The following is a 15,458-nucleotide window of genomic DNA, read 5'->3' as shown; positions in this document are numbered from 1 at the left end:
AAGTGGAAGATTGTTGGGAAATGTGTCCTCAACAATAGTGCGATCACATGATTTAAATATCATTATTAAATATCATTTTAAGAATACGCTTGGGATGATTCTATTATATATAGTCAACTGACCAACATTTATCGGTAATGATTGGCTGACTAGAGTTTGACATTACTGTCGTTTGACGGTGGTGGTCAGTTGATCCCTTGAGGTCACACCTAAAGGACGATTCCCATAATAGAAAAGATTAATTAATTGTATGACAATACGAGTTAATTAATTCCTTAAAATTGACTAAAAGGTAGTCGAACAAATTATTTAGAGAGAGTTCGAGTTTTGAACTCAAGGCGCGGAAATTATTATTTTTATTATGCGATAATTGAATAGTAATTTATTTGAGACAGGAATTAATAATTAAGCGGTTAATTATTAAATTTGTACTAATCGATTAATGTGATTAATATTGGTACGTAAAATATATGTGCAGTTGTACACGTATATTTGCGGAGTGATGTTAGACAAAATTACTTGGGAATTATTTAAAACATGACACGATGTTTAAAATAAAATTACACGTATTTGTGCAACAAATATAAGAACCAAAATGGACCCGTAAATGGGTCATTTTGGACCGTGTAAAATGTGCCTTGAATTGTGTGCACTAGACACAATTAGACACACATGAGACAAGCCATTGTTTTTGATTGGCTTTTGTCTTTTCCATATTTTTCTCTAATCCATGCCAAAAGCTATTGGGCATAAATAACATCAAAATTGCACTCCCCATGCTCCTCTCTTTGAACCGTCCCTCCCTCATCATTTAGGAGTGTGGTGTTTTTCATTTTTCACATGTTTTGAAAAGGAAATACTCTAACTTCTCTCTAAATACATAAAATTGTTTTTATGGAAATTTGTTCTTAATTTCTAATATATTCTCAAGATTGCAAATGTAGCAATCATAAAATATTAGAATAATTTTAAGGTTACTTATATTATTATCTAGTTAATAATAGTGTAAGGATTATGGGATTAGTCTTGGGTGCAACTAATTGGAGGCATTCTACTTTGAGTGCTTGGAGGATCATCCTAACATATGGAAAGCTCAAGATCAAGTGGAGGAAGGAGTTCTCCACTTGTGCCCTTTATGATCCGATTTTTATGGTGAGAAAATTATTTTTCTTCCTTATATTGTTTATAAGTTTGCATGCATAAGACCTTTATTAATTTTATGACAAATTAATTTAAAGCATATATGAATATGTAAGTATATAGATCTACTTATCCTTCAGTCGGAACTCCAATGGAAGAAGAAAATTGAAGATGTTCCATTCAAAGAGCAAGTGAATTGTAACAAAGAGAGCTTGCAAAGCTCATCAAAGTCAAGCAAAGAAGAAGCGTTCTTTAGTGATCAAGTGGATGAAGTATGTGGTCTTTGGGACGACGAGTTTGAAGGGATTTTTAATCCCTACATTGGTAATGCTATTGATCAAGACCGACAACAAGGGCCAAGGTCTATTGAAGATCTTTATCACGATAATGAACAAGCTTTTGATTATTTCTTCAAGGTGTTGAACAACATCAACAACACCTTGGACATGCCCCCTTGACATCTCATCAAGAATGAGAGTTTGGTGGAGTCCTCCCTAAACCACCATTTGTAAATATTTCTAACTCCCTAACTCGCATTTCAATTCTTGTATTACATTTTTGTTATTTTTGGATTTTTATACTTTGATCAAGAAAATTGTCATGTTTGAGAGAAGTGAGGGAGGGACTAATGATTTCAATTAATGTGTAGTGCTTTAGCTTAGTGTGGGGATAGCGATTGCCTAGGCTATTCATGCCTTAGTAGTGCCTGTTGGGAAATGTGTCCTCAACGATAGTGCGATCACATGATTTAAATATCATTATTAAATCTCATTTTAAAGAATACAATTGGGAAGTAATTTTGTTACTGTCAACTGGTCAACATATATCGGTAATGATTGGTGACTAGAGTTTGACATTATCTTTGTCGTGTGATGGTGATCAGTTGACCCCCTAGGTCATACCTAAAGGGCAACACTCTTAATTGATTATTTATTTAATTGATCGTATAACGTTGCGAGTTAATTAAATTACTTGAAAATTGACGGACGATTTTGGAAGTAAAATTTACGTATCAAATTGAAATGTGATTAAATGAGATACGATCTGAGTAATTAAATTGTATAATTACTCGGATGAAATAAATTGTTTAATGTAAGAATTAAAATGAATGAATTATTATAAATTCAATCAGTTGAAATTTATAAATGGTAAAATATTTTGGCACAAGTAATTATGAAATTACTAAGTCGATTTTTGTATGTGACGTATTTTTATTAATACGTTGATTTTTAATATGTTAAAAATACATAACATATTTATGTCACATATGACATGTGACACATTGACAATTGACAAAAATAATATGGGATCCATATTAGGTAAAGTGCCTTAAAAATTGGGGAGCATTAAGCTAGTTAATTGTTTTATTTAGTTGATAAAACATAATGATGAAAAAGCAAGTCTAGGCATGCAAGCCTATTGTTCCTTGTGAATAACAATTTTTCCATGCATTGGCTCCCCAATAGCTCTCCTCTTACACGGTTTTGGGGAAGAAAAACTATCATTGCTTTTCTATTATTTTTACCTAATAATATACTAAGTGTAGTGTATTATTTTCATTCTAATATCATCATCCAAAATTAAGTTCTAGTGAGAAGAAAAATCCTCCTCATCTTCTCTCATAAAACCGAAATAATATAAGTGTTTTATAAATTTTTGGTTCAATTTTCTACCTAGATTAATATTATACTAGCTCAAATAATATTAATTAGATTAAGAGAAAGCCTTGGGTATAATACATAGGGAGAGGTCTTACACTTAGATCTTTATTCTTCCATAAGGAAAGCTCAAGAACAAAAGAAAAGGAGATTTCTTTTGTGCCCTTTAAATCCGAAATACCCATTGTAAGAACATGATTTCTTCTCTTTGTTATTTTGTTTGCATGCATAAAATCCGTAATTAATTTTATGACAAATTATTTAGACATATAAGAGTATGTTAACATGTATATGAATCTACATTTCCTTCAATCGGTATCATGAGCCACGGTTGTTTGCATGCAAATTGGTTAAAAGTTTTTCCGAGTTATATGAATAACAAATAAAACTTGTAACATTTGTGTTATTATGATATATCACGAAATTATTACATGCATGTTAATATTTCTGGTCCTAAAGTGTTTTAGGATATTTTGGTTAATTTTTCGGATTTTTATTGTTCATAATTTACAATAATGGCATTTAAATGTGATTTTATGAGTAAAAATGTCATTTTTGGTCTAAAAATAGCTATACTTCGAATTTTCACTTGGTTTTTGGATATGTTGTTACATATATTATTTTGAGATAACCTGTAAATTTTCATAATTTTTGGACTTGTTATGCTCGAAAAATGGATTTTTCATTATTAAATTCGGATTTAAGTGATAAATAGGTTAATATGAGTTAAATTTCGAATCTGGTCATAGAAAATTAATATGTTGTCACATGCAATTTTACAAGATGTGTGTAAAATAATTGGCTATAAAGAAGTCTTTTTGCATGATTTATGAATTTTTGAAGAAAAATAGCATAAATAGTGACATTATTAGTTGAAAATTGATAAATCATAATCTATGACTTAGGAAAAACGTCTAATGTTGCATTTTATTATATTTTTCAGATCTAAAATTGAAAAGTTAATGAAAATAATTTTTCCATGTTTTTATGATTATTTTATTAAAAATCGATAAACCGCAACATTGTTTTTCCGAAAGAATTTCGAAATTTTTAACCTAAGATTTTGAACATTATGAGTGTCATGGAATTTTTCCAGAATGTTCATGAATTTAAATTTCAAATTTTGAATTTATTTGGAATTTTTGGATTTATTTGAAGTTTAATAGCTTATTTTTGTAATTTTTGGTCCATTTATGAACAATTTTGTAAATAAAAGTTGATTATGGTCAAATTATTAGTGAAGACTATATTTTGAGTCCTAAGAGGTTAGGGTAATTAACTTATACATAAATATGAGTTTATGTATTTTTGTGATTATAAAATGTTGAAATCACGCAAATCCGTAAAAACCGAGTAATATACGATATTGGCTAATTAAAGGCGATTTAGCATAAAAATTGAGCATGTTCATACATATTATAATGCTGCATTTTTCTTTATGATTGTCATAATTTTAATTTATGTAATTTTGAATTATGTAATTTTACTTAGTATGGCCTTAGATTTAATTGGTATTTCCCGAAATGTATGGGAATATCGATTCGGTTGTAATTTTTATTGTGATCTCGTATCACCATTTTGTAATTTAATAGATTTATTTTATTTTAGTTACAAATGTATAATAGGAAATTATGTAATTTATTATGTAATTTTATTCATTCCGGAGTTCCAAAAGACGGATTTCTTCAAGAATGGCGATACATAAAGACGGTGTTACCTCGAGATGTGTGCCACAACCGAAGTTCAAGGGACCAATGGAGTTGGTTTCCGAATATGTAATAGATTAATAGTTTTTCTATTTTAGGAAAGGCCATACTAGGATTTATTTATCTTTATGCTTGCATTTTATTTTATGTCACATGCATCGCTAAATCGCCATAACTAAACATGCATTGTCTTATTTTATCGAGTTTATCGACCGTGTCAAATATAATTATCGTAGTTCACCGCTTTAGTTCACTTAAAACGTGATAGATAATAATTTGACATGACCTCTCGCTAAAACTATTAATTGAGACATAGCCTTACCAAATAGTAGAAACCATGAAAACCTATTTCGCGAGGGAGTGCGCTCGGCCCCACCGGGGTACAAACCTTGTTACGTAGGGGAAGTGGGTGATGAATGTTAATCCACCGAATTCATGTTGATGAGGGATGTATCGGCCCCACCGTGCCCAAGTTAATGTGGGTTTGGATCATGGACACATTTATTCGAAATTTGGATTGAACTCAACAAAAGTATTTGATAAGGGATGTATCGGCCCCACCGTGCCCTTGTCGATGTGTTTTGGGCTATAGATAATTGTTAATGTAATATTATCGACCAAGAGTTCTAAAAGTAGAATCGATTAAACGTTAATCCACCGAGTTATATTGATAAAGGATGTATCAGCCCCACCGTGCCTAAGTCGATATGAATTTGGGTCTTGGAATCATTTATTATAGTTGGGTAGAGGTCACTATATAAATGTTCATATCTTGTTAAATTTGCAAGTATGATTTAAAAAGACAAATGTTAATATTTCCTTTCCTCCATATTTGTAGTGCATTACAATGAATCCAACAAATGCTACCGCACCAATTACTATTGAGTCATATCACCATGTTCTTGACGACGTATGCTCCAACAATAATTTCGATACAACTAGAGAACTTCATTTCGGGATAGGTTCGGATGGAAACCTTAATTTCATCACCTCTTCTAAACCACCCACTACTACTAGACCTCGTGTGAGTCCGTCTCGGAAGACCTCCTCATGCAAGCTATAGGGTCTTTGTCTCTGGAAGATAAAGATGCCAAAGCTAGTGGGAGCTCTAGCAATCAAGTTCTTGCTACAAAGGGCAAGAGGTTCAAGAAGAAAGGAAAGAAAATCAAAAACTTCAAGCAAGTTAATGATGAGTGCCATTATTGCTATGGCATGGGACATTGGCTTAGGAATTGCCCTATGTATTTGCGAAATATAAGGGAAGGACTCATTACTCCAAAAGGTACAATTCCTAAAGAAATTTATGTTATTGATATAAATTATACTTCCACTACGACATGGGTACTAGATACCGGTTGTGGTTCTCACCTTTGTAATCATTTACGGGGTTTAAGAGATGTGGAGAGGCTTAGCAAAGGAGATGTGGATCTACGCCTTGGAAATGGAGCTCGGGTAGCGGCCGAATCCAAGGGAACTTATGTTTTAGCTTTGCCAAATGGATTTGAGTTGTATTTGCATAATTGTTTTTATGTACCTACACTCTCTAAAAACATTATTTCAATCGCCATGCTAGACGTGGACGGTTTTTGTTTTGCCATTAAGAACAATTGTTGTACTATTTCTAGGAATGATTTGGTTATTGGCCAAGCTACTTCCATCAATGGCATTTACATTTTAGAGACCTCAAATCCGACAAGAGATATTTATAACATTCAATCAAAGAAACTCAAAACAAGTGACCCAAGTGAAGCGTTCATTTGGCATTGTCGATTAGGTCACATAAACGAGAATCGCATCAAAAGATTAATTTCAACTAATGTGATTACACCATTTGATTATCAATCATATGGTACATGCGAATATTGCCTAATTGGCAAAATGACTCGTAATCCTTTTAGTGGTAAAGGGACACGAGCTAGTGAGCTATTAGGACTCATACACACCGATGTATGTGGACCATTGAGTATCACCGCTCGTGGTAATTATGACTACTTCATAACCTTCACCGATGATTTAAGTAGATATGGGTATATCTATTTAATTAAACATAAGAGTGAAGCGTTTGAGAAATTCAAGGAATTTCAAAACGAAGTAGAGAACCAATTGAATAAAAGGATTAAGGCACTACGATCCGATCGTGGTGGAGAATACCTTAGCCTTGAATTTGATTCACACTTGAAAAGTCGTGGTATTATATCACAACTTTCTCCACCCGGAACACCTCAACTTAATGGTGTTGCCGAAAGAAGAAATCGAACCTTACTTGATATGGTTCGATCCATGATGAGTCAAACCGAGTTACCGAACTCGTTTTGGGGATTTGCGATACAAACCGCAATTCGATCTTTGAATAATAGTCCCACAAAGTCCACCGAAAAGACTCCATGTGAGATGTGGACGGGTAAGATCCCAAATATATCCTATATGAAGATTTGGGGATGTGATGCTTACGTCAAAACTAAGAACGACAACAAGCTTGCCCCAAGATCCGAAAAATGCACCTTTGTAGGTTACCCCTCGACCTCTCGAGGATATTACTTCTACAAACCTCAAGATCATAAAGTGTTTGTGTCTTGCGAGGCTGTCTTCTTAGAAAAGGAATTTATTTCTAAGAGACATAGTGGGAGAAATTTTGAACTTAATGAAGTTCAAGAGCCACAAACCGAGGTAGTGACGCAAGAAGATGTTCCTTCGTCGTCTAACGCGGTTGTACCTCCTCCACTAAGAAGGACGGGCCGAGTAATTCGCCATCCCGATCGATATGTGGGACTTATCGAGGAAGATGGAACACTCGATGTGTTACTTATGGAAAGTGACGAGCCCGCCACCTACAAGGCCGCAATCTCTAGTCCTAATTCCACCTTATGGCTTGAAGCCATGAAGTCCGAAATGGATTCTATGCTTGAAAACCAAGTTTGGGACTTGGTAGATTTGCCTAAAGGGGCAAGACCCCTCCAATGCAAATGGATATTCAAGGTCAAAAATGGCATAGAAGGACATGACGATGTCTACAAAGCTAGGCTAGTGGCAAAAGGATTTACCCAAGTCCAAGGTCTCCATTATGATGAGACCTTCGCCCCCGTAGCCATGCTAAGATCCATACGGATTTTGTTAGCGATCGCCGCATTTCATGATTATGAAATATGGCAAATGGATGTCAAAACCGCTTTTCTAAATGGGCATTTAGAAGAAGAGGTGTACATGATACAACCCGAAGGTTTTGTTGATTCTAAAAATCCTAACAAAGTGTGCAAACTTAAGAGATCCATTTATGGTCTTAAGCAAGCATCTAGAAGTTGGAATCATCGATTCAATCATGTTATAAAAGAAAATGGTTTCACTCGAAATGTTGAGGAACCATGTTTATACATGAAATTTAGTGGGAGCAATGTTGTGTTCCTAATTTTGTATGTCGATGACATACTACTCATTGGAAATGATATTCCAATGTTGTCTTTCGTTAAGAAGTGGTTAGGTAACCACTTCCAAATGAAGGATTTAGGAGAGGCACAACGCATATTAGGTATCCTGATCTATAGAGATAGACCCAAGAGGATATTGGCACTAAGTCAAGAATCTTATGTTGATAAGATTCTTCGACGATTCAGCATGGACAAATCCAAAAGGGGTTTGGTACCTATGGTAACCGGAACGATATTGAGCAGGACTCAATGTCCCTCCGAACCCCATGATGTTGAACGCATGAAGTTGATCCCTTACGCTTCCGCTGTTGGATCAATCATGTATGCCATGATATGCACACGTCCTGATGTCTCGTATGCCTTGAGTATGTCGAGTAGATATCAAGGAAATCCAGGTGAGAGTCACTGGATTGCTTTCAAGAACATCCTTAAGTACTTGAGAAGAACTAAGGACTCTATCCTTGTGTTTGGAGGAGACACCGAGTTGCGTGTTACAGGATACACGGACTCAAGTTTTCAAACAGATAGAGATGACATGAAATCACAAGTGGTTTTGTTTTCATGCTCAATGGTGGTGCCGTAGCTGGAGAAGCTTCAAGGAAGTCAGAATCATGCGGATTCGACAACGGAGGTGAGTACATAGCAGCATCGAAGGCGCCAAGGAAGCTATGTGGATCAAGCAATTCACGGAAGGTCTAAAAGTAGTACCTACCGCCGATGATCCCATCACTCTCTATTGTGATAATAGTGGGACGATCTTCCAAGCTAAGGAGCCAAAGTCTAGTAATAGATCTAGACATGTACTTAGAAAGTATCATGTAATTAGAGATTTCATTGAAAGAAAGGAAATTGCGATTTGTAAGGTTGGGACGGATGACAACATAGCCGATCCGCTCACCAAGCCTTTATCGCAGGCTAAGCATGATGGGCATGTTGCGTCCATGGGACTTAAACGTGTACCAAATTTTTATTAGATTTTGAAATGAAATAAAAGTGTTGTTTTTGTTCATGTTCATAATCGCATTTGTCTTTTATCTTTAATTTATACCTTGTTACATCCAAACGGGTTGTGGAGACAATTGAACCCCGTTAAAGTGAACACGGATTAACATAGTATTTGCCCATAGTCACTTGTATGGGGTGACGTCTCGAAGTGACTAGAGTGTGAGGCGATTGATGGCAAGTTCAAGTGCCATAGAGTAATGTGAGATGACTAGTCGATCACATAGGCAGACTGTTAAGAACATTTTGTCGGGCCTTATGACCGCTTATAGAGTTCTGGCAAATTTATATAGCCTGGTCGTGGCGAGAGCTACTATAGTATTCTAATGAGTCGATTCTTTTGACTAAAGACTATTCGCCTAAGATGGCACGATTTGATTAACTTTGATTTGTGTTACTACGACCTTCGTAAATGGGGTCAAATGGGCATATTTTGGGTTATGATGGTGTGGCTAGTCGAAGGGAATGAGTGCGATAAGAATTGTCCACCCCTAGTGGTTATAACAATATCTCAGGGCCACTCGAGGAGTAATGAACTGGAAATGCGTGGCCACGCTCGGAAGGTATCCAAAGTGTGGATAAATCCGGTCAATCGCTTATTCTCCGGATCGAGGAAACCACTCTCGATATGATCACTTGCAAGTACGACCGAAAGACACCTTGCATTGAGTGGGAGATAGTAATAGGACAAGAGAATTGGTGACACACACACTTGTCGAGGACAAGTGGGAGATTGTTGGGAAATGTGTCCTCAACGATAGTGCGATCACATGATTTAAATATCATTATTAAATCTCATTTTAAAGAATACAATTGGGAAGTAATTTTGTTATCATCAATGGTCAACATATATCGGTAATGATTGGCTGACTAGAGTTTGACATTACTGTCGTGTGACGGTGGTGATCAGTTGACCCCCTAGGTCATACCTAAAGGGCAACACTCTTAATTGATTATTTATTTAATTGATCGTATAACGTTGCGAGTTAATTAAATTACTTGAAAATTGACGGACGATTTTGGAAGTAAAATTTACGTATCAAATTGAAATGTGATTAAATGAGATACGATCTGAGTAATTAAATTGTATAATTACTCGGATGAAATAAATTGTTTAATGTAAGAATTAAAATGAATGAATTATTATAAATTCAATCAGTTGAAATTTATAAATGGTAAAATATTTTGGCACAAGTAATTATGAAATTACTAAGTCGATTTTTGTATGTGACGTATTTTTATTAATACGTTGATTTTTAATATGTTAAAAATACATAACATATTTATGTCACATATGACATGTGACACATTGACAATTGACAAAAATAATATGGGATCCATATTAGGTAAAGTGCCGAAAAATTGGGGAGCATTAAGCTAGTTAATTGTTTTATTTAGTTGATAAAACATAATGATGAAAAAGCAAGTCTAGGCATGCAAGCCTATTGTTCCTTGTGAAGAACAATTTTTCCATGCATTGGCTCCCCAATAGCTCTCCTCTTACACGGTTTTGGGGAAGAAAAACTATCATTGCTTTTCTATAATTTTTACCTAATAATATACTAAGTGTAGTGTATTATTTTCATTCTAATATCATCATCCAAAATTAAGTTCTAGTGAGAAGAAAAATCCTCCTCATCTTCTCTCATAAAACCGAAATAATATAAGTGTTTTATAAATTTTTGGTTCAATTTTCTACCTAGATTAATATTATACTAGCTCAAATAATATTAATTAGATTAAGAGAAAGCCTTGGGTATAATACATAGGGAGAGGTCTTACACTTAGATCTTTATTCTTCCATAAGGAAAGCTCAAGAACAAAAGAAAAGGAGATTTCTTTTGTGCCCTTTAAATCCGAAATACCCATTGTAAGAACATGATTTCTTCTCTTTGTTATTTTGTTTGCATGCATAAAATCCGTAATTAATTTTATGACAAATTATTTAGACATATAAGAGTATGTTAACATGTATATGAATCTACATTTCCTTCAGTGCCCCCACAATGAAGAACACGAATTTTGAAGAATGGAAGAATGACAAGGGATATGCAAAGTACACGGATGGAAGTGAATCCGGGTAAAAGGGGTAGAATCCGAGCGGACTCAGGAGAATCCGCCCGTCTTCAGACAATCCGGGCATATTGGGTAGAAGACGCCCGTCCTTCATGAGCTGATTTTTTGAAGTTTTTGACTGTAAGCAAATCCGGGCGTCCTGATACAGAATCCGCCCGTCTTCAGAAAGTCGCCCGTCTTCACTGAAAGACGCCCGTCTTGTTGGCTGAGGAAAACAAGAAAAATCCATGTAAAGGAATCCGCCCGTCTTCTCTGAATGACGCCCGTCCCGCACTTTCAAATCCGCCCGTATTTGTTCAAATCCGCCCGTCTTTAGGCGAGATTTCTGAAACCCAGAAAAGGCAGAATCCGGGCGTCCCGAAGGAAAACCGCCCGTCTTCCCCCTGCATTTCGAATTTTTCGGGGTCTTTATAAACCCCTCCCTCATTCATTTCTTCATTTCCTCATTCATATCACTACCAAAACCCTCAAAACCCTCATCCTCTCCATCACAAAAACAAGATTCCTCAACAACATTCACCAAAATCAAATCAAAACATCCTTTTAACAACAAATCAATCACTCCTCTTTCAATAAAAAATAAAAACCAAGCGCAAAATCTTCAACCTTTGAGTCGATTTTTGAATTCATAAAGGCAAAGCCTTTCACCTTTAAATCGATTTGGGTACACTACAAATTGAATATTTTTCACTCTTTTCTTGGTTTATTCATTAATAGCAAGGACAAAGGGAGCAACTAAAGCAACAAAGGCAAAGGCACCAAAGGCAAAGACTCTCTCATCAAGGCAAAAGAGTCTTCAAGCAAAGAAAGCATTGGCTATGGTGGTAACTGTTGGGTTCATATACCTATTATTAGACTAGTGCATGCATAACAAAATGAAAGATTTATAAGAAAAACAATGTTCCTTACATTGTTATGTATTTCGAAAATATGGGCACAAGTAAGGTCACCTTCCTTCACTTGTTCTTGAGCTAATAATGATGATGGATGTTCCTCCTAAGACTCCAAGTATAGAAGCCACTCCAATAAATTGCACCCAAGATTAATCCCAAAAATTCCTACTAATATTAACTAGATATATAGTAGAAATATTTCCTTAATAATACTAATGTTTTTGTATTACTACCTCTAGTAATAGAATGGAGAATATTAGTATAGATGAGAGTTTGTTGCAATAGCTTATGAGGAAAAAATAGAGAGAAAAACACACAAGCACACATGCTAGAAAAATGAGCAAAAATAATGCCCTCTCTCTTAAGGCCAAAACCGGTGGCCTTATGCATTTGTAGGGAATCTTGTGCTTTTGTTTTTTACTCTTTGTTTAGTGTAGGTAGAGTGTAGGAAGCCTAGGTGTAAGATGTAGTATGTAAAGGCTAGTATGCAAGGTCTCTTTCACACAATAACCAACATCTACATAAGACAAAAGAGCATCTTTGCTCATCTCATTTTGGCCGAAATATTGGTCCTTTTATGGACCATTTTTGCCTTTTGTCATTTGTCCCACAAATGCTTATAAGTCTTATGTTTAACAATCTTACATAATTAATTATTAATGTAATCATTTAACACTTAAATATTACAAATAATAATATAATATACACTCTACTTTTTGAGTAGTATACTACCATTATATTATCATATAATGGGTCCCATAATTTCTAGTTAGTTAAAATTACAACTTCTTGTAACTTTAAATAACTAATTACCTCTACCTCAAAACTTATATAATACCTCAACCAATTTAGTAATATAACACTTAATTACTAAATTTAATCTTATTTAATCACATTAAAATAAGACGCAAAATTGCACTCCCATAACTAAGGAATTAATTAATTCGTATCGCATACAATTAATTAAATATCTATTTGGGCCTCATCCTATAGGTGTGACCTAAAGGGATCAACTGACCACCACCGTCACACGACAGTAATGTCAAACTCTAGTTAGCCAATCATTACCGATTAATGACGGTCGATCATCGTATAAAGAGTCATCCCTCACGTATTCTTAGTATGAGATTTAATTATGATATTTAAATCATGTGATCGCACTATTGTTGAGGACACATTTCCCAACAATCTCCCACTTGTCCTCGACAAGTGTGCATCACCGATTCTCTTGTCCTTTTACAATCTCCCACTCAATGCAAGGTGTCTTGCAGGTCGTACTTACATTTGATCATATCTTGAGTGGTTTTCTCGATCTGGAGATTAACTGTCTGACCGGAATTATCTATCATAGATGCCTTCCGAGCGTGGCCACGCATTTCCAGTTAACTACTCCTCGAGTGGCCTTGAGATTTCAAACAACCCTGACAAGGGGTGGACAATTCCTATCGCCCTATTCCCTTCGTTCAGCCACAGTCCATCATAACCCAAAATATACCTAGTTTGACCTCATTTACGAAATCGTAGAGTATAAATCAAAGCTAATCAGAAGTTGTGCCAACTTGGGCGAATAGTCTCTAGTCAAAAGAATTAACTCATAAGAATACTATAGTAGCTCTTGCCACGACCAGGCTTTATGAATTACCAGAACTCTATAAGCGGTCACTGCCCGACAGATTGTCCCATACAGTCTGCCTATGTGATCGACTAGTCATCCCATATGACTCTATGGCACTTGAACATGCCATCAATCGCATCACACTCTAGTCACTTGGAGACGTCACCTCATATAAGTAACTAGGGGCGATTACCATGTCAATCCAGTTCACTTTAATGGTGTTCAATTTGTCTCTACAACCCATTCGGATACGACAAGGTAGCGGGTGAGTTTAATAAAACTCAAACGATAAATGTGATTATCACATATGAATAGTCAATACACTATTACTACTTCAAATTCTATAATCTTTAGTGTTTTATTAACACTAGTTTAAATGCAATAAAAGCTTGGCAAGTGGATATACCCGATATCCATATATTCCAACTTTATTAATTGCTATTTCCTTCCATTCAATGTCATCTCTAATGACATGAATTTCGCTAAGTATATGTCTAGACTTCATACTAGACCTGAGCTCTTTAACTTGAAAGAAGCTCCCACTGTTATCGCATAACTTGTGATAAAGTCATTTGAAGAGGTATTCACCCTTAATCCCTCCGTTGACTATATTATCACAACTTACTTAGATTCCTTTTGTAGATATTTGCAATGCGCGAAACTAAAACACTTTTCTTAGTTTCTTACTCCTTAGTCAATAACATTAGCTTAGGATTTCATCAAATCCTTTCAAGCTTGGAAACTAAAGTTTGTGCAACCCTTCAACACCTTAACTTAGTTTATCATCCAAACATGTGTACAAGTCATCAATTGTACTTTAAGGCTTTCACAAGCCCATCTAATGAATTAACTTATTATTGATTTATCATGTACCTAGCATATGGTACATCACAACACGTGCGTCTGTTGGCATACATAATCGTTCTAATGGCGGAAACATTAGTAATCGATTTCATGTAATCAACAACTTAATGGGTTCAGTGAACGACTATGATTCCATCATAGTAATTCCACTTTCATCATCATGAATAAGCCATTCAACTTTGTTGATGTTAAACAGATACGAAAGAACTTATCTTCATAAGACTCTCAATTCTATGCCAATTTACTCTCACATAGATTCAAAATCTAGAATACTTTGCATCCCTTTCCAAGTCTTCCAATCACTCTTGCCAGAAGAGAGAATTGGTACATTATTCTCAATAAGTAATATGTTATCAACATACAAGACATAGAGAAACACTTCTAGCTCCCACTTAACTTCATGTATATCATGATTCTTCAATCATGTGAATGAAACAATTCACTATAATCACATGAACGAAAAGTATAATCCTTTAATGCTAGCTTAAGACCATCTTGTGATCACTTAAGATAGCTATGCATAATATATTAGGATTCTTAGATCTTCATCTAAGGTTTTGTGTTTTTAGAACACTTCCTTCTCTAAATTCCCATTTTAGAAAAGCGAATTCTATTTGCCATTCTTCATTAAAATGAAATGCGGCAATTCCTAACACAATTTATCTTGATCAACATCTTCATGTAAATCTTATGCATTTGTGTACTCTAAAGCTCTATTTACCTTTAAAGAGACCCTCACTTTAAAGTAAATCTACTCATGAGCAACAATTTTCGGATTGTAATGCTTCGGCTCGTATATATAACAAGGTCATGATACTATTACTTTCACAAAGTAATATTTTTTAAACAATAAGACATGTGCGATAGACTCCCACTGAACTATGGTCTCATACTATCTTCATAGATAATAGTTCAATACCAACTCCCACTCTATAATTCTATTACTTTCACAAAGTAACATTTCAACTATAAGAGATGTTTGTGACGATTCAATCTACTCCCACTCTATCTCTCAGAAATATATCAATATTCATGAGAGATAGCTTTGTGAGACACAAACATATATATTTAACGGAGTTTTA

Source organism: Silene latifolia, chromosome 4 (genome assembly GCF_048544455.1).
Source record: "Silene latifolia isolate original U9 population chromosome 4, ASM4854445v1, whole genome shotgun sequence".
Lineage (NCBI taxonomy): Eukaryota > Viridiplantae > Streptophyta > Magnoliopsida > Caryophyllales > Caryophyllaceae > Silene > Silene latifolia.
Note: the sequence above shows the minus strand (reverse complement) of the source record.